Genomic DNA, 27372 nt, shown 5'->3' on the forward strand with positions numbered 1-27372 from the left:
GTGCATTAATCCCAGACTCAAAGTTTAAAGTGAATATATACAATTGTTTCACAAGCATCAAAACTATTAATAAATATGTTTAGAATGTACATCTTTCATTCCCTGAAATTCTACAGGTGTTCATATTTAACCTCTTTTGTGTTTTGGAAACATTTGGCACTCTGGGTCGGCAAACATCCCAGGGTTGAAAGTAGTGGGAGTTGAAAAGCTATGGAATAGCAATCAAAAAGAAAGGGAAACCCTCAGTGGAAAGTATGTGCAGACTGTGAACATGTCAAGCAAGGGCTGTCTCATTCTGTGCCCTTTGCGCAACATGTGTATTATTGGGGATGGACAAGTGGTGGCTAATAATAAAAATTATTTGAAGTTGGAGAATGTTAATCACTCACGTTGGAATTTAGCCAGAATACTTGTGTTATTTCACTTGGTTCTGATTCAAACGATGTTATCTACTGGACTGAAAACCTCTCTCCTCTTAATCAAGGGCAAAATGTTATTTTTGCTTGGAGGTCTCTAATAATAGTAGTAATAACAGCAGAAAACTTTGCCAAAAGAGACTTATTTTGCATTGTGTAGTTCCTTGTATCATTTAAATTTTTGTTTTTTTTTTACATGTATTACTTCAATTTAAAGGCAGTTTAAAACATGCTGATTGTTTAACATGTATGAGGCAGGCTGCTAAGTAATTCATTTACGTTACCTCATTTAACCCCTCACAACAATCAGATGGTTACCTGTCTGGTCCATGGAAAGGATGGAAATCAAAATGTTCTCCTGAGTCATAATTTATTATTCAACAAGCTGGGAAACATTACATAATCTTGTAAAGGTGCAATTTGTTAGCACCTAGAACATTGCCAATCATTCTCTTCTATTCATTCATCCATCCATCCATCCATCCATCCATCCATCCATCCATCTATCCAAGAAGCCATATTTCTGAGTTGAAGACACAACTGTCATGTTAAACATGTATCTACAAATCCAAATTCTTGAAATTCAATTTAAATTATCGTCCAAGGTGTGTTTATTAATTGGTGAAAATACAGAGGACAATGCTAAACATTGCATCAAAGACGTATGTGATATTCCGAAAGTTTTGAAGTCCTGGCTTTGGATTTTGTTACCAGGGAATAGTTGGAGCATTTTTAATCTTACTAGATTTGTGTTCCTTCTACACGTATTTTCTGTTGAGACACCTGAGAGTTCAATGCTTTAGGAATGATAGGTAGACTTTGTGTACTCTTTAATATCTTCATAATCAAGCCTGGAACGATATGCTGCACACAGATGCCCTCAATAAATATTTATGAAATAAATGGATGAGTGAGTGACAACATGAATGAGATTACCTTTCTAAACTTTAGCAACTGGCATTGAATCCCTATGACCTGTATCTCTGAGGTTAACCATACCCTGTGAAATGCAGCATGAGTCCAAACCTTGTCTCTGCCTTTACTAGCCGAACCACCTAACAGCTCCAAGTACTCTTTCTTTGCCTGTGAAATGGAGATATAAATAGTTACCTACCTCACAGAGTTGTAGTGAGGGGTGAATGAACTGATACAGTAGAAGGCTTAGAACCTTGTCTAGTACCTGGTAACTATATAATAGTTCTTAGTCATTATTATTGGTTTCTACTATGGTTCATTCTACTTTTCTGTTTTCCCAATCTTCTATATTTTCTTGTGTATATTACTTTAATAATGGGAAAAAAGTTACACTTTTTTTTACACTTGTACTTTATGTCTGAGCACACTCTCGGCTGTCACCAGCTATCTCCAGTATTTAGATATTAGCTAAATTTTATGCCAAAGCAGGGACCACTTCACTTGCCCTGAATCCAAGTGCAACCAGCCAGTGAGTGTGCGGACGTGCACAGTGCTGGCCCAGGAGAGGCACGGCCAGCCAACATGAATTCCTCACGGGTGTTTCCAGACTAGCTCCTTACCCGTCCTAGCACATTTCTGATCACTTCTCTTACCAGATCAGACACTTCTAGGTGAGAAACCACGATGCTAACCAGAAGATTGACATGATGAGTCATTTCTCCATGTGCATTATGAGAATGTCTTGTTCACAGTATAAGTGGAATAATTGAACAATAATCTTTAGTCCTTTCCCCTCCTGCACCATGGTGGAGATTACAGAAAAGTAAAAGCTTTCTCTGCCCCCAAAGGTAATGGAAGGACTAATCTTTCCCGCATTGAACTGTGGCCTTCAGCAGCACATCATGATCATGCAGGGAAGCTCTAAGAAACACTGATGCTTGGGCCCTCTTAAATCAAAATCTCTAGTTCAGGGACTTTCGAGATCTCATTTTTTGGTTTTGTTTGTTTATTTCTTTATTTTTGTTGCTGCTTTGTTTTTAACTCTCCAGGTGATCCTGATTTTCAGCTAGGGTCAAGAACAACTGACAGAAGGTTCTGTTAATTCCTCAGCCCAGCCCCAAGTTCGGGCCCAGCTGGATCTCCTGCAAAAAGGGTTAATCAGATCAGTGTGTAAAAGAAACTCCTCGGGAGAAAGTAGAGAGGAGTACCAGCTAATTACATGTGAGTCTGTTTGGGCTGTAGGCAAAACTGGGTAAAACAACAGGACTGTGGTATAGTGATGAGACCGTTATCAGCAGTGAGGACCGTAATAACATTTTACGTATATAATCTCCTTTGCCCCGAGAATCTTGTAAGGTTGATATTATTATTTCCATTTTATAGATGAAGAAACTGGAACTTGTTATACAAGGTTACACAGCTTCCGACTTAGATTTTCCTGACTCCAGAGCCTCTGCTGCCGTCGACTACAGACTGCAAGGTAAGCTCAGCAGAGAGGGTCCTGAGAACCCCCAGAAGGTAAATCTGGAGATAAGCAACTTCCCTTATTCCTTTGCATGTGTCTCCTGGGGACCAGATTGAATCTTCAATTCTGGGGTGGCCTGTTGTGGAGGGGGGGCTAATGTGTGAAAGTGCTGGGAGTTCTGCCTTCATCTAGAATCCTGTGTGACCCGAGAGCCAACTTGTTCTTTGGGCTTTGCAGAGCAGACATGAGGTGGGACGCCCCTAGACTAGAACCCTCCTGGTATCCTGGCAGAGGAAGCTCTGGTTTAGTAAATATTGATGCGGCACATGGTGTTGGCCAAGCACCGGTGCCAGGGGGCAAAGATGGGGAGGGGTGGACTTTCCAGGCAGGGCATGGGGGAGCACAGCAGAGGCACCGAGCCCAACCCGGGGGCTCAGGGAAGACCCAGGCTGTGCCCGGGTGGCTACATATGAGGTAGGCAATCTATCAGGCAGGGTTTGGTCCAGGAAATGGAAACCACTCCAGGTAGTTTAAGGAGAGGAAGACAGTACTGAGAATCAAGCAGGGGCTTACAGAATTGTTGGAAAGCCTGGAGGAGCAGAAGTCTGCAGGCTACCTGGACTGTGGGGTTCCAGGGACCACCACAGCAGCTGTGCCCCCCCAGTGACGGGACGCTCAGTCCAGCATTCAGTGCCTCTGGCATTACCTCTCAAACTCTGCTTGCCAGCAGTGACAGAAGCAGCATGGGGCCTTGTCCTTGCATCTGGGGCCTGCAGGACCTCATCGGAATGCACCTGGTTGACCGCACCTAATTCATATGGAGACCTGAGCTGCAAGAGAGTCTGGGAAATGTCATTTGGAAGTGTCCAATTTCTCCAACTAGATTAGTAGAAGAAGGATCAAACAGAAGCAATTCTCAGTATCTGCTACAGGTGAAAAACCTGAGAAGAGCTTCCTAGACAGAGGAATCAGCACTAGGAAAGGGCATGAGGCCATGACGGAGCCCAGTGCAGTGGTTCTCAGGGAGTAGCAGGAATACCCGAATCAAAGCTCCTACCTGAAAGCACACTCTTGTCTAGTCAGTGTGGTTATAGACTTGAATCCCTGCATACACTCCACACGTAACATGCTTTCACCGATACAGTGCTTGACTTATTCAACTGACTACTAACGCAGTAGAAAGGAACAGAGCCAAAAACACAAAAAAGAAATAAATGAAAGTATTAGGTGCTATTCATGCACACCAAGAAAACAGAACCTTGAACTTCTCCAAGCTCACTGTTGCAAACACTGTTGATACTCAGGGGTCACCTCCTGTTTCTTTCCTAACGGGACCCCAGGTTACTCTGTTCTGCACAGCCATGTGCCCCGGGAGGGCAGGACTCCAGGCCCAGCCTCAAGAAGTAACACGTGATTGCTCCAGGTGCTCATGCTGCTCCCCTTCTTATCAGTATTTAGGTTCCACAGGTGCACAGGGCACAGTTCTGGCCAATCGGGGGGAGGGGGCAGTGAGGCAGATCTGTCCAGGGGCGCGGGGAAAAGGTTTTACTCCAAGGGTGAAGCGGTCTTCTCTCTTGCTGGGTATTATTTTGTCTGCATGCAATGCCTACTGCTGCGGACGCCATCTTGCAGCCGTGAAAGAGCAGAGCTGACACACAGGAGGGATGACATTGGGGCCGCTTGAACTGCCTGCCTCCAGACTTCTTACGTGATGGAACACACGGCTAATTTTTTAAGCCAGTTGAGTCAGTGTTTTCTATCACTTGCAACTGAGAACATCGTGACTGCTACACACGGTCTGTGAGTTTAGGATGGGGATCTGCCCGCTTAAACTTGGCTAATAGAAGTCTCTAGAGGAGATTTAAGGACAAAAATTTACTCCCCCCCTTTATTTTTTTACCAGAAAAACTGTTTTTCATCCTTCAAAAGTTTTCGAGACCCACTCAGATGCCATTCCTGTCTGGCTGAGTTGTTGTTGCCTGTATTCCAGCAACCGTTCCGCCACTCCTCTGTTAGAGTATTTTACTCCTCTTGCAACAAGTAGTTATGGAGTACCTATTATGGGCTTGGTCATCTTCTAGGCACAGGGAGTACAGCAGGGAACTAGATGCATGGAGAGTCTAGTCTAGCAGGAAGACAAAAATGACCGAAAACATTTAAATGTGATGACTCTTATCAAATGGGAAAAAAAAAAAAAACTCTTTTTTTTTTTAAAGATTTTATTTATCTATTTGAGAGAGAGAAAGAGAGAGCACCAGAGTGGGGTGAGGGGCAGAGGGAGAGACAGACTCCCTGCTGAGCGGGGAGCTCGACATGGGACTCGATTCTGGGACTCAGGGATCATGACCTGAGCCAAAGACAGACGCTTAACTCACCGAGCCACCCAGGCGCCCCCAAAGAAAGAATTCTTATAGCAGCATTTAAAAGAGGAGTGGCGCCTGGGTGGCTCAGTTGGTTAAGTATCCAATTGTTGATTTCAGCTTAGGTTGTGATCTCAGGGTCATGGGATGGAGCCCCACCTTGGGATTCCCTGCTTGGGATTCTCACTCTTCCTCTTCCCCTCCCCTCCCCTCTCAAATAAATAAATAAATAAATATTTAAAAAATAAAAATAAAAGAGGAGGAAATAACTACCTTGAAGTTTACTTTATCGTACTGTAATTATCTGTTCATGTATCAGCTTTTTCCATGAGACTGTATGTTCTTGCAGCCTCCCATTCCTCACCTCTTCCCTGAGAGATTGTATTTCCCAGAGGTGGCTGCAAAAACCCTCTCCCATTCCCCATGTTCTGCATTCCCTATAGGGCAGGGGAGTAGGAGGTTGGACGCCCCCTCCCCTTGAATCTCAGCGGGCTAATCTGACCAGCAGATGATGTTGGAAGCGATACTGCAGGACTTCCCCGGATAGGTCATAGAAAGCCACGCAGCTTCTACCTGCTTCTCTTGGAGCACCTGTTTTGTGAAACGCGCCTTCTCTGGGGCCCTCGCTCTTGGAACCTATGTGTAGATGCTCCAGGTGACAGTCCCAGCTGAGTGAATGTTCAAGTCATCCCAGGCCTGACACACGAGTACAGGAGACCCCAGGCTCAACTCCTCCCTAGCTGTTCAAATTTTCCCAGCTGAGGCCCCAGGTATCATGAAGCGGACCCAAGCCACCCCCACTGTGCTTTCTCCTAGCTTGTGATCTCGAGTTTCCATGAGCCTGATAAAGTGCATAGTGGGTTTACACCAGCAGCTTGGAGTGCTTTGTGACACACTGGTGGTGCCTGGAATACCCCAACGCTGCCTTCCTGTGAAATCTCAGATGACCAAGTGACAACTTTTTTCTTTTTACCTGACCCAGCTGGTGATCAGCCGAGGCACTGAAGCTCGAGAACTTTCATCCTACTTTGATCTTGTTGAACCTCGCTGTTGATGATATGCATGTGAAATGTCTAATCTTTTAAAACACAAATCTTCACCATTGATCTTAATATCCTGCCGCAGCGAGTTCCCAGGTCAATTGTGTGTAGCGGGGGAAAAAAGTAGCTCCTTTCATCCATTTTAAACATCCTTCCTTTTCATCCCATCTTGTCCTCTTGTTCTTCCCCAAGTAAAGGTATTTCCGTTTTGCGGCTACCTAGACACAGAGAACTGAGTTGCGACAATAATCTTGCTTTGAGGTGGTCACCCAGAAGGCCTCAGGTGTGCTGTGACACGGAGCAGTGGATTTTAGCTGGTGACTTAAAGGTGGTGGGGCACTCCATTCTAATTAGTCATAGGTTTAATGCCAAGCTTTTAAAAACTAGTCTCTAAAAAAAAAACAAACCAGTCTCAGGGCGCCTGGGTGGCTCAGTTAGTTAAGTATCTGCCTTTGGCTCAGGTGATGATCCCGGGGTCCTGGAATCGAGTCCCGCATCTGGCTCCCTGCTTAATGGGGAGTCTGCCTCTCCCTCTGCCCCTCCCCCCACTCATGCGCTCTCTCGCTCGCTCTCTCTCAAATAAATAAATATTTTTAAAAATAAGTAAATAAAATAGTCTCTAAATTCCGCAGAGGCAATGGGTATCTTCTTGGTGGGACTGGCAAACAGCACAGTGTAGTGGGAAGAGCATTGGCTAATACATGCACAAGCTGGATTCAAGTCTTGTGAACCAGCTGTGTGTCCTTGGGCATATCACTTAACCTCTCTGGCCCTCATTTCCCTCAACTATAGAAAGAGGAGACTCAACCAAAGGGCGCTGTCGAAACTTTTTGCCTCGAACATTCAATGAATTCTGTGTATTTGCCAGTCATTTTGAAACATGTACTGTATGAATTCACGGGAGGAAAAAGTGTACTCTCAACAGTTTTCCTTTTTGAGTTCTAAAGTGGGGCTGGAGAGGACCCCTGTTCCCCCCGAAAAAAATGCCTCTAGTTTTTGGAGAACCCATGGTATCTTTTTCCAAAAACAGAATCTGAACTAGGCTTCAATGACCAAAAATAGCTTCTTACTGTGTGGGGTAAGTGGCAGCTCCTGCAGCCTGCGTCCTTGGGGTGCAGCGGAGCCCCCCGAGGGCCACCCTCAGACTTGCTTCTAGGAGCCTGGCTGTTCTCACAGCCGCAGGCCGGTGTCGGCACTGACTCAGCCTCATGCCAAGTGCTGAGAAGGGATGCAGGGGGTGACAACCTCTGCCGCCTGACCACCTCGGGGAGAATATTGCCCAGTGAGCGATGCAGTAGGAACGATTCAAGCGAATCCCAAACGATCTAAATTCTCTTTTTTCCCAATCATTTTTTTCCATACAGAAGGAGAAAACAGTCATCATCTGGGGCTAGGGGAAGGCCTTCCGTCTCACTCAGCCAGGACTCATTGGCTTCTTTTCTGGTCTGCTAAATATGTCCTCGACAATTGGGATACTTAGAACTTCGTGGGCTCTAACCACGTCTTCAGCTCTGTATCCTGTTTTCTCTTACTGAATGTTCACTTGCCAATTTCAAGTGAGGGGAATGCTTCTCATCTCTGAGTTTTAAATTCATTGCAGAATCACCACTCTTGAAGGGCACCCGGGCTGGAAGGACAGATTGCTTCTCACTGTCGGGTCAGCAAACTCTATCAATAGCAAGGAGCACCATGAGAAGGCCTGCTCCACAGAAACTTATTTGCAGGGTTAATATAACCCCTGAGGTCTTTATAATTCATGGAGCAGAGAGACTCTTAGGTTTAGGGTATAGAGTCTTAGACTCTTAGATTTCAAGTAACAAGTAGCAGAATAACAGTAGTGAAAGTAATAAAATAGTGGCACCTTGGTGGCTTGGTCAGTTAAGTGTCTGCCTTTGGCTCAGGTCATAATCCCAGGGTCCTGGAATTGAGTCCTGCATTGGGCTCCCTGCTCAGCAGGGAGTCTGCTTCTCCCTCGCCCTCTGCTCCTCCCCCTCCACTCGTGCTGTCTCTCACTTTCTCTCTCTCAAATAAATAAAATCTTTTTTTTAAAGTATGAATTCTAAAGAAGAACCCTTCCCTATCTCCCTTAATAATGTATCTCATGTCCTAAATGATCACATATATCCCCTCCCTGGTCATCATCATAATATGCAAGGATGTCTGATGTTTTCATTAAGCCCTTCAAGGAAAGCTTGCAAACATCACGGCAACATTTATACCAACACTCCCCATTGTACCAGTGGGAAAACTGAAGATCATGGAGGATGAATTATTTGGCTATTATTTACTTTTGTTGGATTATTTGGCTAAACGCAATCACAAGTGTAGCTTTTTTGTTGAATAGCACTACCCCTGCTAGGCTGCCTTGGTGTGCTCAACGACTCCTCGGTTGTAGCTAAAAAGGGAACCTAGTGTACCAAACACCGCAGTCTGTTCCCCCTTCTGCCTTCCTACTCCCACTCCAGCTAGGGGATGACTTTGAAGGCTTGCTGGCTTCAAAGCCCTTCAGCCCGTATGGGCTATGCTGCATCATTGCTTGTTGCTCGAAGACACACTGCAAAGACGATTGACTGTTTAAGTAAGCAGTACTTACAGAACTGGTCAAGCCATGGGCTGCACTTTTTTGTTTTTTAAACTAATAGGCTTTATATTTTAGAGCATTTTTAGGTTTACAGAAAATTAAGCAGATAGTAGAGGTCCCAATATCCTCTCCTCCCACTCACGGCTTCCTCTGTTATTAATATCCTGCCTTAGTGTGACACATTTGTTACACTGATGAGCCAATATTTGTACATTATTATTAACTAAGGTCTATAGTTTACATTAGGATTCATTCTTACCAAAACTAAAAGGCAACCTACAGAATGGGAGAAGATATTTGCAGATGATGTATCTGATAAAGGGTTAGTATCCAAAATATGTAAAGAACTTATAAAACTCAATACCCAAACACCAAATAATCCAGTTGAAAAAATGGGCAGAAGACAGGAGTAGATATTTTTCCAAAGAAGACCTCCAGATGGCCAACAGACACGTGGAAAGATGGTCACCATCACTCATCATCAGGGAAATACAAATCAAAGCTAAAATAAGTTATCACTTCACACCTGTCAGAATGGCTCAAATGAACAACATAGGAAACAGTAGGTGTTGGCGAGGACGTGGAGAAAGGGGAACCCCTTACCCTGTTGGTGGGAATGCAAGCTGGTGCAGCCACTCTGGAACACAGTACGGAGGTTCCTCCAGAAGTTAAACGTAGAACTACCCTATGATCCAGCAATGGTTCTACTGGGTATTAACCCAAAGAATGCAAAAATACTGATCCGAAGGGACAGATGCACACTGATGTTTACAGCAGCATTGTCAACAATAACGTGATTATGGAAAGAGCCCAAATGTCCACTGACTGATGAACAGATAAAGAAGATGTGGTATGGGCCACCTGGGTGGTTCAGTTTTAAGCATCTGCCTTCAGCTTGGGTCATGATCCCAAGGCCCTGGGTTGAGCCCCACATCAGGCTCCCTGCTCAGAGAGGGGTCCACTTCTCCCTCTGCCACTCCCCCTACTCATGCTCTCTCTCTCTCTCAAATGAATAAATAAAATCTTAAAAAAAAAAAGGAAGACCCTCTCCTTTAGGAAAAAAAAAGAAGAAGAAATGGTATATATACACAATGGAATATTATTCAGCCATCGGAAAGAATGAGCTATTTGCAATGACGTGGATGGAGCCAGAGCGTATAATCCTAAGCGAAATAATCAGAAAAAGAAAGACAAACACCATATGATTTCACTCACATATGGAGGCACAACAAATGAACATAGGGGAAAAGAAAAGAGAAGCAAACCGAGAAATAGACTCTTAACTTAGAGAACACACTGAGGGTTACTGGAGGGGAGGTGGGCAGGGGAATCCTGGTTAAATAGGTGATGGGGATTAGGGAGGGCATTTATTGTGATCAGCACTGGGTGTTGTGTATAAGGGATGAATCACTAAATTTGACACCTGAAACTAAAAAAAAAAAAAAAATCTGCACTGCTTCTATTGTATAGTTCTATGGGTTTTGACAAATACTGTCATGTATTCACCACTGTAATATCGTACAGAAGAGCTTCCCTGCCCTAAAAATCCCCTGCTTTTCACCTAATCATTGCTTGCCCATCACCTACCCCAAACTCTGGTAATCACCAGTCTTTCTACTCTTTATAGTTTTGCCTTTTCCAGAATGTCATATAGTTGATCAACTCTAAGGCTACAGTTAGTAGCCTTTTCAGACTGGCTTCTTTCCCTTAGTAGTACACACCGAAGTTTCCTTCATGTCTTTTCATGGCTAGATATGGCTTGATAGCTTATATCCTTTCTTTTTTTATATATATACTTTCAGGTTTTTTAATTTTTTAATTTTATTTTTTGACTTTTTTTTTTTTTTAAAGTAGACTCCATGCCCAGTGTGGAGCTTGAACTCATGAACCTGAGATTAAGAGTCATGTGCCCTACTGACTGAGCCAGCCAGGCGCCCCGGGTTTTTCTTCTTATTTTTTAAAACAGTTGTAGGTTTACAGCAAAAATGAGCAGAAAGTACAGAGAGTTCCCATATACTTCCTGCCCCCACAGAGACACAGCGTACCCATTATCAACATCCCACACTGGAGTCGTACATTGTTACATTAAATGAACCTACATTGACACATTATTATCACCCAAACCATAATTACATTAGGGTTCACTCATGGTATTGTTACATTTTATGGATTTTGACAAATGTATAATAATATGTATCTGCCATTATAGAATCATAAGGAATAGTTCCATTGCCCTAAAGATCCTCTATGCTCCACCTCTTCATCTGTCCTTCTCCCCTAACCCTGACAACCATTGTTCCATCGTTTTGCCTTTTTTCAGAACGTCACATAGTTGGAATCATACAGTATATAGCCTTTTCAGATCATTTCTTTCACTTAGTAGCATACACTTTATGGGTTCTCCATGTCGTTTCATTGTTTGACAGTGCTTTTCTTCTTGGTGGTGAATAATACCCCATTGTCTATATATACCACAGTTTATCCATTCATCTACCGAAGGACATCTTGTTTGCTTCCAAGTTTGGGTAATTATGAATACAGCTGCTATCAACATCTGTGTTCAGGTTTTTGTGTGGACATAAATCTTCAACTCCTTTGGGTAAATACCAAGGCATGAGCCTATTGGATTATATGTACGTAAGAGTATATTTAGTTTTGTAAGAAATTTCCAGACCGTCTTCCAAAGCGGCTGTACCGTTTTGCATTCCCATCAGCGGTGAATGAGAGTTCCTGCCCATCTACATCATAGCCGTCTTTTGGTGCTGTCAGTGCTTTGGATTTGGGCCATTCTAACAGGCATGGGGTAGGTGCTCATTGTTTTAATTTGCAACGTCCTAATGACATAGGACATGGAGCATCTTCTCGTATGTTTATTTACCATCTGTGTATCTTCTTGGGTGAGGTGTCTGTTCAGATCTTTGACCATTTTCTTAAACTGTGTGTGTGTGTGTGTGTGTGTGTGTGTGTGTGTGTGTGTATGCGTGTTTATTTCTGGGTTATAAGAGTTCTTTGTATATTTGGATATAGATCCTCAATCAGATACGTGTTTTGCAAATATTTTCTCCAAGTCTGTAGCTTGTCTTATTCTTTTTTTTTTTTTTTTAAAGATTTTATTTATTTATTTGACACAGAGAGAGAGACAGCCAGCGAGAGAGGGAACACAAGCAGGGGGAGTGGGAGAGGAAGAAGCAGGCTCATAGCGGAAGAGCCTGATGTGGGGCTCGATCCCATAACGCCAGGATCACGCCCTGAGCCGAAGGCAGACGCTTAACCGCTGTGCCACCCAGGCGCCCCTGTAGCTTGTCTTATTCTTAACGGTGTCTTTCACAGAGCAGAAGTTCTTAGTTTTAATGAAGTCCAACATGAATTTTCCTTTCATGAATCATGGGGTTTTATCTATAAAGGTGCTTTAATGGCTGGGAAACAAGCCCTGAAGAGATCCCTGGATTCCAGGAAGCGCTTGAAAAATCTTGGGGGAGACATCATGAGCTGGCCTTCTAGCATTTTAAGGTGACGCTGGCTCAGCGTCAGCCTGAACCAACTATCTCCAGACCTTCCCCGCCTCTCCGTCAGCTCCCGCACTGGCCGTGCCACCGCTTACGTCTCTCTGTAGCATGTGTGCACTTGCTCAGCTTGAATTTTATGAGGAGGACAGATTTAGATTGAGTTTTTGGAGATACCATTGCTCCTCCATCCTTGAAGATTTACTAAATAAGTGATTTTTTCTGAGGCTAGCCAAGTATTCAAGTCTCTCTAACAAAATTATTCAATCGATCCCATCTTTCTGATGCAGAAGTAGACACAAACAACTCTCCCTTAGTTTTAAAAGATGATAAGTTACGTTTTTTTTTTAAGAAAAAATTTTTGACCCTAATATAATCACAAAACTTCAAATTGGCAGCGGCATCGTGTGGGAGAATAATACAAAAACAAATAATTGTAACAGTTTGTGGACATTTAGACGATCAGTAATCTTCCGAGTATCCTTGTTCAACAGTAGACCCAGCTCTTTTCTATAAAACAACTTTGGCAATTGTCACTTATAGAATTTATCTTCTCGATCTCATACTGCTGTGGTCTGCTTGTTTGCAAACTATATTGCACAATGTCTGACAGCCCATCTTGTGCCAATATTATTATTTCTTAATCTACCTCAATGTGGGCTCCTCTAAGGCAGGGCTTAATGGTGTTCACAGCCCATCCCAGAATCTTCTATGTAGCAAGCTGCTGTAAGTGCTTGTTGAATTAATTTGTTAAATGTCTATCCAATAATACTTACTAAATTATACTTACAGTAGTACTTGCTCAAGAGAATTATAGTTTTGAGGAACCACATATATAAAAAACTTTTTTTACGTGAATAACATTCAGGAAAACAATTCCAAATCCCTGAGATGTTAAAATATAGAACAAAGGAGGAAAGAAAAAGAGAGTGTATTAATGATGTTCAAGTATATGGAGGAGTCACGTTGAGCAGAATCGCTCTTTATTTCCCCATAGACTAAGAGAAGACGTAGGTACAATTGCAATAAAATGGAGATTCAGGAAGAACATAAGGAACACTTTTTTTTTTTTAACTCTAAGATTCTTGGAAACTTGGTGGAGGTAGGCAGAAAGCGCAGAAGAGAGAAATCACAGTCTCCTCGGAAGGGAAGCCGAGTTGGGTTGACTTAGGTAAGCCCCACCCAGATGCTGGAGACTGGGGCAGCCACAGGGTGGCCAGTTTCCCATCCACGTGCTCTTGGTCTTTGCACTTACAAATTAATGTGCAATAAACAAATCACCCATTGCAATAGAAACTCAAATCAGTGCTTCTTCCTTCCTTATTGGTCCAGTACAAGAAGGTGAGTGGTAGGAACAATAGTTGTGAAAATGGAAAAGTACTGCCTAGGAGCTCTGCCGGAAATCAGAGGCAAAGACAAAATGGCTTTTTGGGGGTTTCTTGTAAATTTGCCACATCTTCTAATAACAGCTTATTTATGGAGCCCTTGATACATGGAGGGTGGCGGGGGAGGTGCACGTGAGATAAGAAGTCCTGTGTGAGCGCCAGGTAATAGACGAGGAAGCAGCAAGTCCGTGAGGTTATCTATGTGACTAGCTCAAAGTTTCCCAACCCGTGAGTGACAGAGCTGGACGTTGAACCCAGCTGTCTATCCAGGTGCCCCCACTGTATTGCCCAGTGACCTCTGGATTTGGGACCTGCCTAAACAAATCCCAGGCCGATCCCACTACCTCCTGGCTGCTCCACGGGGCTTTCCACTATTGGCTTGAATGCCCATTCTGAGACCTGGGCCCACTGTGACCCCCACGACCTCGGCAGTGGCTCTTCACCGAGGCCACACTGGCGATCACCTGGGAAGAATTATAAAAATGTCGATTGCACGCTCCCACTGCTGAGGATTTTGACTTAATTGCTCTTCAGTGCAACTTCAGCATGGAGTGTCCTATGTAACTTTTTATTGAAGTGTATGATGCATGTAGAAACGTGCACTCCCTTAAGTATACAGCACAGTGAAGTTTTACAAAGTGCAGGGACCTGGGTAAACACCCCCCCACCCCCCACCCCTGGCTCAAGAATCAGATCGGGGCCATCAGCCTGGAGGCACGCAGGCTCTCGCAGCCCGCCCACCCCAGCCCCTGCCGCTATCCCGACTTCCAACAGCACGGTCTGGGTAGACAAGCTCCCTCAAATGAGGCTAAGGTGCAGCCACGACGGCGAGCTGTTGCCTTGCTGTCGAAGGTAGGGAAGCAGCCGGCACGAAACCAAGCGCGCCGATCCGGGTAAAAGAACACGAAAGCAGATTAGAAACGCAGGCTGCGCCTCCGCCTCAGGCCAGGCTGTCGCCTCCTGTATGACGCGTGCAAGTCCGATTTCACATCAAGTCAACGAGAATGAAAAAAGTGGTGTTTTAAAAACAAAGTCCCTCATTTATAAACACGTTTTCTCAGTGTGCGCTTCTTAGAGAAGGAACGCCGGCCATCCCGAGGGTGGCCAGTCACACTTACAGATCGTAGGAAGACCTGCAGGGGGCGCTTTCTGCGGACCCAAGCCCCGTCGCAACCCTTCGGGTGCCATCCGGTTCAGTCCTTGGAACACTCAACAGAGGCCTTCCTCGATTTCCCCCACTCTACAGATTGGCAAACCGAGGCTCGGAGAGACGAAGTAAGTCGCCCGCGGGCACGCCGTCTGTAGCCGGCAGAGCTTCCACTCTGGTTTTTATTTTAATACCTGTACCAACTGCCCTCCGCCACTAACTACCTGGACAGAGATTCGTGGCGCTCGAATCTCTCTTTCGAGGTGCAATGAGCTGGGGAGGTAGGGAAGGAAAATCACAGAACTACGATGGGTGCTGACATGGACACTGATGAGCACGTAGTTTTACCTCCTTTTTCAGTCGAGGAAAGAGCCCAAGAGAGATTTTGGGTGCCTTCAGCTGAATGAGAGAAAATTCGAGAGCGCCGGAACCCTTGTGGGGAAAGGGAGAGGAAGGCCCTCCCTGGGCAGTAGGGCACTGCCTTCGTCGAGCCACAGATGCACAAGCGTGCGACCTTTGTTCGTTCCCCCTGTGGTTAGTGATGTGATGTTACTATTACTGGTTAACATTCGTAGCAGTTTCGCCGGTGAATATTGTTAGTTGTATAACTATAAAAGGCTCTGAGGAGCGAGCTTCTAACCTAAACCAGACAGATAACGGATGATCACAAAGTTGTGGGTGCTGGAAACGGGATCCTCTCGGTTTCCCTGAGTGTGTTCAGCTTGTTTGGCTTTCCCAGCATCTGCGCTGGCCCTCCTAGCATGTTCATCCTGGCAACAGGAGGGGTGGGGTGTGAGACACGTCTCCCACAAGAAGTTTTCATTGAAAACTTGGTGTTCCGCGTAGTCCTTATTCCAGAAAGCAAAACAAATCTCAGAAAATATGGGGTTTGTTGCCTTTCTATATTCCTCCTCTAAGATTGCTTTGGAGTTTCTTGCTACTGTGCCTTTTAGATCTGTCCCCCAGCCCACACCCCCAGATGCTGTCTCCTCTGCCATGTCCCCACGTCCCCTGACCCTGCATCTGCCTCCTTCCCTTGTTCTGGACTTTGGGCAGGAAACTTCCTTGGAGCCAGAGCGCTCACTCCATTGCTCTCTAATTTTTTTTCAGAGCAAATTTTCCAATATAAATTACACCCTCAATTACTTCTCTCGTCCTAGAGCAGTGAATCACTCTCTGAGAGGCTGTTAGGGTGGGGACCGCTGGAGACAGAGCCGGGAGGTTTGAGCCAGTGCCGGCTTGTCGCCCTGGTTCTCCGTGTACCCGCTGCAGCGGCCAGAGTGGGGCCTCACACTGAGGACACCAGTGACAGAGGTGCCTTCAGGGCCCGCTCCTGTGACACCCTGTGCTCTGGGCACCTGTGTGAAGGGGAGGCCGCCGCTTTAGGGAGCTGGCCTCCTCTTGGAGGCAAGAAGAAACATTAGTTTCACTAGGATGGCTTGATACTTGACTGCCATGGTAGATTGCATTAGGGCCTCCAGGCTTTGTCCCTTATTCTATCGCTATCCTCTCCCATGTGCCTCTGCAGCTCTTCCCGTCAAGAGATGAGTATGTTCTCTGACCCACAGATTCTGCCCACGGCACCTGCTTTGGCCAATAGGATGCTAGCAGATGGGGTACAAGCAGAGGCTTGAAAGCATGCTTGTGTGGTTGGGCTTGCTCTCCTGCATCTCTGCTATTTGCATGAGAAGAGCCTGCCTGGGCTAGGCCACTGGTCCCAGGAGGGACATGAGAGACGTGTGGGGCAGAGCTGCCCCAAGGAAGCTGCCCCCGCCCCGCCCAGCCCCGCCTTGCCCAGGACAGAGCTGTCCAGCTGCCCCGAGACGCTTGAAGAAACCCAGCCAAGATCAGCAGCTCTGCCTCCCCAGCCTTCCCCGGGGCTGCAGACGCAGGAGCTGCAGTAGGAAGTGATTGTTCTTTCAAGCCTCTGAATTTTGAGATGGTTGGTACTCCAGCAATAGCAATGAGGCCATGCCCTCTGAGACTATTATGATGATTATATGAGAAACAAAAACACTTCGCAAATGTGAAGCCATGGGAAGTGGGCAGAAGGGAGAGGAGGGCTGTTGAACGAGCTCTGGACCCGAACCTGAAGACTAGAGTTAAAGTCCACTCCCCTCCCCAGTTCACTCTGAAAACTTGGGCAGGTCGTTTAACATTTCTGGGTCTTATCATAAATTACAGAGCTGGCCTGAAGATGCAAAAGCATGAGAGTTTGAGATGTTGGAAAACTAATATGGCCCCTAGAACTTCATCGGTAGGGAGTTAAGAGAGGATTTGGAGCCAGATATAAAGTCTCATTTCCCAGAGACCAAAGACACTGTCCTGAGTCTGGGATACATAAATATTCCTGAAAATGGGTCATAGAAGGTGCCTTCCTATCAGCTCTTCACCTGGACCGAAGTAAATCTGGGGACAAGTATGGAGTCTTCGGTCAGATGGAGAGGTAACAGGCCAGGCTAGCAGTTAGATGTGCCTGTGATCTCCTTCCTTGGCCACATTTAACTTTTCTTGGTCGTTTATTATCTGACCTTTGAGAAGTCACGTATCCTGCGGACAAGTAGATGGAATACGGTCACTCATTTGTTACGTATTGATCGCATTCTACATTCCAGGAGCTGCTCCGGGCGCTGTGGATGAAACAGTGAGTAAGACATGGTTCCTGAGCTGGCTACCAGCTCAGGCTGGATGAATTTTATAAACATTTCATTCATATCAAAACATATAATACTAGATCCCTTTTCAGAGGGGAAAATTATAGCTCAGAGAGATTAAGTGGCTTGTCCAAAGTCACACAACTTGCAAGAAAAAGATGAAGAATTACACTTTGACCATAAATCTGTGTCGTTTCTACTCAACTATGCCGACTCTTCCAGTTGGTTGTTTGATTTTATTTATAAAAATGTTATTTTGGGGGTACCTGGGTGGCTCAGTCGGTTAACTGTCTGCCTTCGGCTCAGATCATGATCTTGGGGTCCCGGGATCGAGCCCCACATTGGGTTCCTTGCTCATTGGGGAGCCTGCTTCTCCCTCTCCGTCTGTCCCTTCCCCTGCCTGTACTTTCTCTCTCTCTCTCTCTCTCTCTGTCAAATAAATCAATGAAAATCTTTTAAAAAGTGTTATTTTTATACATTGTTTTAGGAGTACATCTCTGTATATGAAATAGAGTTAGATGCTTGGATTTTTGTTGTTCTGTTCAAGTTCTCTTAGTTTCTAGGACTATGACAGTAGGTTCCTGAATTGAATAGGGACAAAGCTTAATGTACAAAAAATATGGGATGGTTTAATCGAGTGTGTTCTTCTGCTCAATGGGTTACTTTGAAAACTTTAAATATGATGGCTATGTCTCAAACTTTATAGGTAAGGGTTTAAATTGTTATCATTCCTCAAGGCAATGTGAAAATACATATATCAAAACTACAAATGAACATGCTTTTTGATCTAACAATTCTCAGTCGAGGAAGTTGTTTTATAGAAATATAGATCACGGATGTACGAAATTATTCAGGCAGTACTTTTTTTCCCCAGTAAAATACTGGAAATAACCAAATCCTCTTTATCAATCTGTACCAACACTTACTGACTTTTATTATATAGAATGTGCTCGGATATATTTTATAGAGGGCATAAAATGATATGTGAGAAGGTCCTCCTTATCTAGTACAGCCTAGTAATCTTTATATATATAAAAGATAGCTAACCGTCAAAGCCATCATGCAATCAGAAACTGAATGTGGAATCAACCTTATGTTAGGATGAGGAAGAAGTTTGGGCTCGAGGGACTCAGAAGTCTTCAGAACAATTTCATTTAAGTTAGGAAAGAGTTTACATAGAACTAAGAGGATTATGGGAGCCAGACAGAAGGTTCTCTTAGCAGAGTCAGAGTCTGGAATGAGCAAGGCAGACTGGGGGCAAAGAGGACCTCTTTGGTGGAGAGGGGAAGATGAGCTTCGAGAGTGACTTGGTGGTAAGACCAGAATGGTGGGTTGGGGCAACACTGAGAAGGACGTTGGACGCCAAGATAATGATCTGGAATTTCGTTTAGGTGCTGAGCCAGGGGCAACATGCACAGAACAGTGTCTGGGGGAGTGTAATCTAGCCATCTGATGCCAAATGGATTGTAGCAGAGCATGTCTGAGGTTAGGAGACTCCTGGAGACTCAACAGGAGTCCAGGGACCAGGTGAAGAGGCCCAAGCTAGGTTGGGAGCCAGAAAAGTAGAAAAAGAGAAGCAGACGCTAAGGTATTATTCCTCCACCTACCCTGCCTGGACTTGATTTTGACATTCCCCTGGCAAGTCGTAATTACTGGGGCAGTTATTCTCTTGGGTTTTACAGGTGTATAACACAGGCGATTGTGTAAGTACCCGAGGGTTACGGACATGGCGCTCAGCCGCGTGGCTGGCTCTTGATCTGCGGACTGTTACGGATTGAAATCTAACGTAACGTGGACCTTACTTCCCAGCGCCGCCAGAGCTGCACCTAGCCTGCTGCTCGGAGAAGCTGTAAACACAAATGCCCTTCCTGAAAGCAAAGGCTACGGGGTAAAAGTAGTTTAAGAGGTATTTTTCTAGTATTCAATCAGAACTTTAACTGATGTTTTCTTTTTTTTTTTTTTTTTTTTTTGAGATTTATTTATTTGAGAAGAGTGAGTGAGAGAGCGCATGAGCGGGGTCAGAAGGAGAAGGAGAAGCAGGCTCCACACTAAACAGGGAGCCCCATGCAGGGCTCAATCCCAGGACCCTGGAATCATGACCTAAACCGAAGGCAGACACTTAACGGGCTTAGCCACCAAGGCATCCCTGATGTTTTCCTTTAAAAAGGGGGGCTGCTAAAATGACATGTAGCTCTTAAAAAATTAAGTAGATTATGAGTGCCATCATGTAAGGAAGTCCGGGCTTCACTGTTAGGTGATAAAAGCAAGTCTCCTGACAGTAGCCTCACACATTGCTCCTGCTAAAAGCATTGTACCTGTTTTAAGTATGAAGTCTGAGAGGCCACCCCCCCGGCAGGGGCACAGGGGGTGAGGGGGGGAGGGTGCAGAATGGCAAAGTCACTTTTCTGCTTCTGAGCAGTTACCATATTTTACAAGCAGGTTAGTGCTTACAATGAAAAGACTCTTTCGGGCATTTCATACATCCCAGAGAAGTGCAGCTCCCACCTGCTCACACCTATTAGAGGAAAACAGACAAGGAGCTAGTTAGGGAAACAGAAGCCGGGAGAGCGTTAGTAAAAGTCTTCCTTGATCTGACAGATCACTTCTCCAGGGTAACCCCCAGTAGAGACTGGTGTGTTCTTTGAGCAAGCTATGTATCTCCAGGCTTCAGTTTCCTCAAATCTAAAATGAGGATGTTGTGATCAAACAAAATAAGATATATCTAATATTACTTCACACAGTGTGGCCATCTCTCAGCTTTCCCCAATTACTGGCTCTTCTTCTTCTCTACTTGGCATTCCAAACATCTAACAATGACCTTTTACTTTTCCTTGATTCTTTATTTACTTGCTTGACCCACACCCCCTACTAGAACACGCACTCATTGAAGGCACGTTCTTAATTCAAAGTTATTGTAATCGTTTTTCTTCCCTGCTGATAAAAATAGTATATTATTAAGGTGTGGGGGAGGGGCGACAACTAAAAATCTCCCTTCATCTCAACCCTAAAGGTAATCATTGTAGACTCCTTTAGATATTCTAAAGGGCTGGGACAACACTGAGGTCCCATTTCTGGAAAGGGCCAGATGGTAAATACTTTTGGCTTTGTGGCCCTACGGTCTCTGTCATAACTACTCAGCTTTATCCTTACCGCAGGGAAGTAGCCACAGACACTACCTAAGCACGTGGGTGTGGCTGTGTTCCAATAACACTTCGTTTATAAAAGCGGGTTTCAGCCTGATGTGGCCCTGGGACAATAATCTGCTGGCTCCTGATCTAGAATAGTGCTTGCTGTCTAATAGAAATATAATGTGGGCCGTATACATAATTTACCTTTTCTCATAGGTATAGTAAAAAAACTATTTTTTAAAAAGTAAAATCCACTTCAATAGTATGTTTTATTTAACCCAATATATCCACAATGTTATCATTTCAACATGGGATCAAAATAAATGATTACTGGGGCACCGGGGCACCTGGGTGGCTCAGTCAGGTGAGTGCCCAACTCATGATTTCGGCTCAGGTTGTGATTTCAGGGTTGTGGGATCGAGCCCTGTGTCGTGTCAGGCTCTGTGCTCTGCAAGGAGTCTGCATGTCCCTCTCCCTCTGCTTCTCCTCCTGCTCGTGCTCTCTCTCTCTCTCTCAAATAAAAATCTTTAAAAACAAACAAATATGTAAATAACTATTGAAATATTTTACATTCCTGTTTTTGTACTAAGTCTCTGAAATTTGCTCCGGAGTTTGTACTTATAGCACATCTCAGTTCCAACTAGTCACATTCCAAGTTTCATGGCTACCAGGTGGGCAGCTCATGAATCTAGATAGAGTTTGTATGTATATAATTACATAAATTTAAAAAAATAAAATTAGTATAATATATATGCTTTTTTCACTGAATAATCTTTCTTGGTGATCGTTCCTTATCTTCCATAAAGATCAACATTTTTATAGAACTATCATATGATCCAGCAATTCCACTTCTGGGTATTTATTAAAAAGAAAACGAAGGGACACCTGGGTGGCTCAGTCGGTTGTGCAGCAGCCTTTGGCTCAGGTCATGATCCCAGGGTCATGGGATCGAGCCCTGCGTCAGGCTCCTTGCTCAGTGGGGAGCCTGCTTCTCCCTCTGCCTGTCACTCCCCCTGCTTGTGCTTCTCTCTCTCTCTCTCAAATAAATACATAAAATCTTTAAAAAAATAAATAAAAAGAAAAAGGAAATGAAAACACTGATTTGAAAAGATATATGCACCCCTATGTTCATTATAGCATTATTTACAATTGCCAAGCTATGAAAGCAAACTAAGCGTCCATCAGTGGATGAATAAAGAAATTGTGTATATACACAATGGAATATTACTCAGCCATAAAAAGAACAAAATCTCACCATTTGTGACAACATGGATGGACCTAGAGGATATGACCCTAAGTGAAATAACTCAGACAAAGACAAATATTGTATGATTTTACTTATATGTGGACTCTAAAAACCAAAAGAAACAAACAGACTCATAGATACAAACAACAATTTGGTGGTTGCCTGAGGGGCTGAGGGTGGGGTGATGGGCAAGAGAAAAGAAGGGGCTTAAAAGGTACAAACTTCCAGTTATAAAATAAAAAAGACACAGAGATATGATATGCAGCATGGGGAATATAGTTAATATGTAACAACTTTATTTGGTGATACATGGTAGCTAGATTTATCAGTGGTGATCACTTCACAATGTATTTAACTGTTGAATCACTGTGTTATAGCCTGAAGTTAATATAATGTTGTATCAAGTACACTTCAATTAAAAAAACAAATGAAATCAGCATGTAGGCACATATACACATAAAAGATCAACCCTTTTTTTGACCATCATAGAATCCTACTGCTAAATTTATCATAATCAATTTTATCAGTTTCCTATTGGTGGACATTTGTATTGTTCCTAATTTTTTTAAATTTTATTTATTTATTAGAGAGAGAGCAGAATGGGAGAAAGAGAGCACATGAGTGGGGACGGGTGGGGGGTGGCAAAGGGAGAAACAGGCTCCCCAATGAGCAGGGAGGCTGACTCGGGACTCCATCCCACACCCTGGGATCATGACCTGAGCCGAAGGCAGCTGCTTAATCCACTGAGCCACCCAGGCGCCCCCTAATTTTAAATTGATATTTAGAATAGTTCAAGAATTGTCCTTTTACATCATAGCGTTGGCACCTATGGGAGTTTATCTTTAAATTCTTGGGAGTTGAACTGCTGAATCAAAGGCTCTGATGACATTTAACTTTCAAGAACTGTTGCAAGCTGGAAAGCTGGAGTTCTATCCCGTGTTTCTCTGTATCTCTGGCATGTTGGCACTCAATGGATAATTGTTAAATGAATGGATAAATTCATATCTCACACCATTGAGAGACAGAGGAAGAAAGAGGGCGGAGGGAGAGAAATAAAATGGCATAAAGTGGAACAGTTCATCGCACTTTAAGGAGACAAACGGAAACGTGGAGTTGGTGTAAGGACAGGTGTTTGTGTAATGTTCAGTTAAGCTCCTCGGAACTCAGCCCAATTCCTTCCGTTTTAGAAAGTCTCCAAGACTTGGGTCTTGGGCTCTGGCATTGCAGGTTTTCACTGGGAAATTATTCGCTGCATTTGAAGGCCCATGTGAACCCCAGTCTCCCCTGCTGTGGACAGGACAGAGTTCCTAGCTAAGGGTAGGGGCGAGGGTGGGAGGTGGTTAAAGGTGCTACCCCCTCCCAGGAGTATTGGGAAAAGCCCTGCTCTTCGGGGATGAGACAAGGTCCCGAGATTCTGGAGGCGCCTCTGTGGAAATCTCTCCTGCCAAACCCACTCCCCTCTGGAATGACAAGAGGCCGGACACCCTGGTACCAAGTGGAAAACGAGGTTCCACTCTGCAATGGCCAAGTACAGGGATAGAAGGTCTGATGATGAAAACCTCAATTTATCTTGCATCTTCCCTGTCCCCCTTCCTGCTAAGAATTCTCCTCTGGCCTGTCTTCCAAAGCAAGCCTCCGGCCACACTCACACTCTGCCTGGCCTGGCAGGCCACGCTGGGGTCTCTCGGCTGGCCTCCCCCCACCCAGGCTCCCTTGCTCTCCTGTTCATCCAGCCCTCCTTCCCACCCTCATCCGCAACCTCATCCTAAAACCTTACTTCCATAGCCACATCTGGAAGGTAGGGCCTGGCTTCTTTGTCTCCCCAGTGGCTGCCATAGTGCCTGGCACACAGTCGGCACTTAATAAATGTTAGTTGAATAAAAAGACTAGAATTTTTGCTATCCATCGCCTTTCATATGGAATAACTCATTGGACAAGCATTGACGAAGTGCCAACTGTATGCCAGGCATGGTGATAGGTGAGTAAGATGGGGATTCCAAGCTCACGGAGCTCATGATCTTGGATCCTTTCCTGATTGTATGTGACACTTCACGGCTCCTTGAACACCCCCAGATTGTTCTGTCCTGTTATTCACTCACACATTTATTTGAGCACCTTTTCTGTTCTAGCACTTTGCTACATACATACTCCCTCATTCTGTCCTCACAAGAATCCTCCAAGGAAGGTAACACTGGCCCCGTTTTACACGCAGAGAAAAGAAGATGAAATGATTCACTCAAATCCACATATGCCCAGGAGTGAGCGGGGCCAGCATTCCACGCCAGGCCTGCTTTGCTCGGGGGCCGCACCCTGTTCGTCCTGCAGCTCCGCAGCCTGGCTGGGAAGTGGTGGACCCTTCCCAGACGAGGGAAGAGCCGGCCAGACCAGGCGACCACCTGGAGCCCAGTGGGAAATCGCTGTGTGGGGGTGGGTGTGGCTGAGGGGCTGCTCTCTTTGGCTGGGACCCCAGGCAGAAGGACAGTGAGAGACACACTAGTCGCCAATGGCAGAGTTCCTGCGATTACTTTTCTTTTCATTCCTAAACCTTGGGTCTCAGCTTCCCACTGTAACTTCTAATGACACACTTTGTCTTTATGCTCTTTTCTCCTTTACTCGAAGTTTCTGAGTGGAAGCCCCTCTGAGGGGCCCCGCTGGGAAGTGGCTCGTTCAAGGCAGTTAGCTGGTGGGGCGCCAGGGCGAGGATCTGAGGAGCCTCAGCTCACTTTCCAGGTTATGTTGGCCTTTATCTTGTAAAGCAAAGTGATACTCCTTGTTGACGGCTGTCATCAGAGGGCCCTCTGCAGCATTCAGGAAGGAGAGGCAACCCATCTGCTCCTAGGCCTTTGCCTGCCACTCAGGCCCAGCAGCCCCGCAAGTCTCCCGCTCCAGTGCTTCTCACCACTGCCAAAACGTCTCCCTCCCAAGGCCATGCCTTCAGGAGCAAAGGAAAGAAAAACAGGAATAAGTCATTTTGATAAAATAAAACCTAATAGATCCAGGGAAAATTATTGTAATCAGAGCCACAGCCATGGCACTGGCCAGGAGGGGGAAAAATCTGTAAAATAATGCTCACATTATCCTCTTTTTCTCCCCCCTCCCCAAAGTTCTACTTTGAGTGGTGTACTTTTAAACATCCTGAAGATGTTTAAAATCTTGCCAGAGGCAGGAACACAGAGGGGAAATATTCCTGCCTATAAACAAAGGGGAAAGTTTCATGCAAGGGACTGAGAATTTTGAGACTTGGAATTGGCAGCGGGAAAATGTAACGCTCTGGAAATAATGATCCCAGCATTAGGTCACTTGGGCAACGTGGCCATCCTGCACAGCCTTAAAATGTTGCCTCTGCCTCTTCCCAACGTGAAGCCACCAGAAGGATGGTGCATTCATTTGTTGAATGGCCAGTGGTCTCTTACTGTTTGCAGGGAACTGGGAGAGATTCAAAGTGAAAACACAGCTCCCCGGACCTGCATGTGACCTCTTGCGAGCAGCGGGAAGACACGCGTGTTGCCGGAGTGACTACAAGGTCAGGGTGGGTGGTGATCGGGAAGCCCAGGGACAGTCTCTCAGCCTGTCGTGCTGCCTCCCTGGCACCAACCCCCGAAGCCTCCCCTCTCCAAGCACTCGAGGGCATCCCTGTACCTCGCTTGATCCTTCCCATAGCACAGTCCTCTCCCACCAGCATGTGGATCTGGGCTTGGATCCCCCGCTCTGCTGGATTATGGAGGAAGGAAGAAGAGGTGTGGAGGACAGGAAATGGGCCCTGGGGAGCTGTGAGCTGGAGACCATATAGCACTGACTTTCTGAAGCTAGTCACTCATTCATTCTTCCCCAGCTACATCCAGGAAGCCAAGCGTATCACTTACGCTCAGTGATAGGGATGCTGGCCGTGCTTTCCCACCTCTAAGTCAGGGCAAGGGGTCTGAGAGTGACCCACCTACATTCTTGGTGGGTCCCCCTGAAACCATCCGTTTCCACCTTCCATCTCTTTAGCGTGATTGCTGCTCTTTTCTAGAGGAGGAAACTGGGTCCCGGAGGGAGTGATTTGCCCAAAGACAGAGAGCTGGTTTGAGGCTGAGGCTTCCAAATCACAGTCCACGGCATCTTCTGCTCTAGAATGCCACATCCTCCCTGTTCCAGCCAACCCCCGCCCCCCACCTTTCTGCCTCCAGTTCATCTTGATCATGGGGTCCTGAGTAAGAATGTGTAACACGGTCAACTATAATCCAGCCACTCTGCTCCCAGATATTTGCCTATGGGAGAGAACACACGTGCCCTCAAAAAAGCTTGGACGCGAATTTTTCTGTGCCTTTATTCCTAATAATAAAAAACTGAAAGTGGGCACCTGGGTGGCTCAGTTGGTTAGGCATCTGCCTTTGACTCAGATCATGATTCCGGGGTCCTGGGATCGAGCCCTGTGCTGGGCTCCCTGCTCTGCGGGGAATCTGCTTCTTCTCCCTATGCCTGCCACTCCCCCTGCTTGTGCTCTTTCTCTCTGTCAAATAAATAAACAAAACCTAAAAAAAAAAAAACATACTGAAAGCAGGTGTCTATCGACAGATGATAACACAAACCTGGGTAGGTCCATGCCTTGGAATATTGCTCATCAATAACAAGGAGCAAATTGCCGATGACTGTGATGACACAGACGAGTCTCACAGATGTTATGTTGAGTGAAAGGAGCAAGACACAAGTACCCAGTATATGACTCTGCTTCTGTGAAGTTCTAGAACAGGCTGCACTGGAACTCAGATCCATGTTTGCTTGCAGGGGCTGGAAAGATAGGGAAACAGAGGGGGTCAGGGGAGGAGACTAACTGGGAATGGGCATGAAGGAACTATTTGGGATGATGAAAATGTTCCATGTCTTGGCAGGGGTGCGGATTATGTGGGTACGTACATTTGCTAGAACTGATCAATCGGTATACTTAAGATCTGTGCCCTTCAGAATTGTAAGTTACATCTAAATTTTAAAAATAGGAAAAGAGGTAGGTAATACAGGATTGTTGCAAAATTTTTATAAAGAAGGAATGAAGTAAGCAAGACCGTTTCCGACATCCAAATCTCACACTTCCGAGCTAACTGCTATTCATTACTTCATGTAACCTTTCAGAGGCTCTTTCTGGGCATATCCTCCCACAGAACCGGGCTCCCCCTGCCCACAGTGCAGTAATGCACTCCATGACAAGGCGTCCAGCTGGAGGCAGGCCTTCCAGCGAAAAGACTGGAACAGGCCATTTCTGAGTGCCAACAATTTCCTGTTTTCATGTTAAAGATTCATTGTTTCTCCATGTTAGCATGCTTAGAAAGAGTTTGTGGGTGGATACCATGAAGGGGTAAAAGATTGCCTTGGTGACATTGTATTTTTCAAAACGGTTTTTCTCTTGGGGTGCCTGGGTGGCTCAGTCGGTTAAACATCTGCCTTTGGCTCGGGTCCTGATCCTGGAGTCCTGGGATCCATCCCATGTGGGGCTCCCTGCTCTGTAGGAGTTTGCCCCTCCCCCTCCTCATGCTCGTTCCCATGCGCTCAAATAAC

At 45.3% G+C, this 27372-nt stretch overlaps 1 long non-coding RNA gene across 1 annotated transcript in view; it reads left to right on the plus strand.

Annotated features, from left to right (window-relative positions):
• The first annotated feature begins 675 nt into the window (after window positions 1-675).
• LOC148110808 (uncharacterized) overlaps window positions 676-27372 on the plus strand; it is an 81532-nt gene continuing 54835 nt past the window's right edge. Inside the window, exon 1 of the long non-coding RNA XR_015724839.1 lies at window positions 676-2811. This is a non-coding gene — a long non-coding RNA (uncharacterized LOC148110808). The remainder of the gene's footprint in view (window positions 2812-27372) is intronic.

This window comes from Ursus americanus, chromosome 1 (genome assembly GCF_024610735.1).
Source record: "Ursus americanus isolate L20-20 chromosome 1, mUrsAme1.1.p, whole genome shotgun sequence".
Classification (NCBI taxonomy): domain Eukaryota; kingdom Metazoa; phylum Chordata; class Mammalia; order Carnivora; family Ursidae; genus Ursus; species Ursus americanus.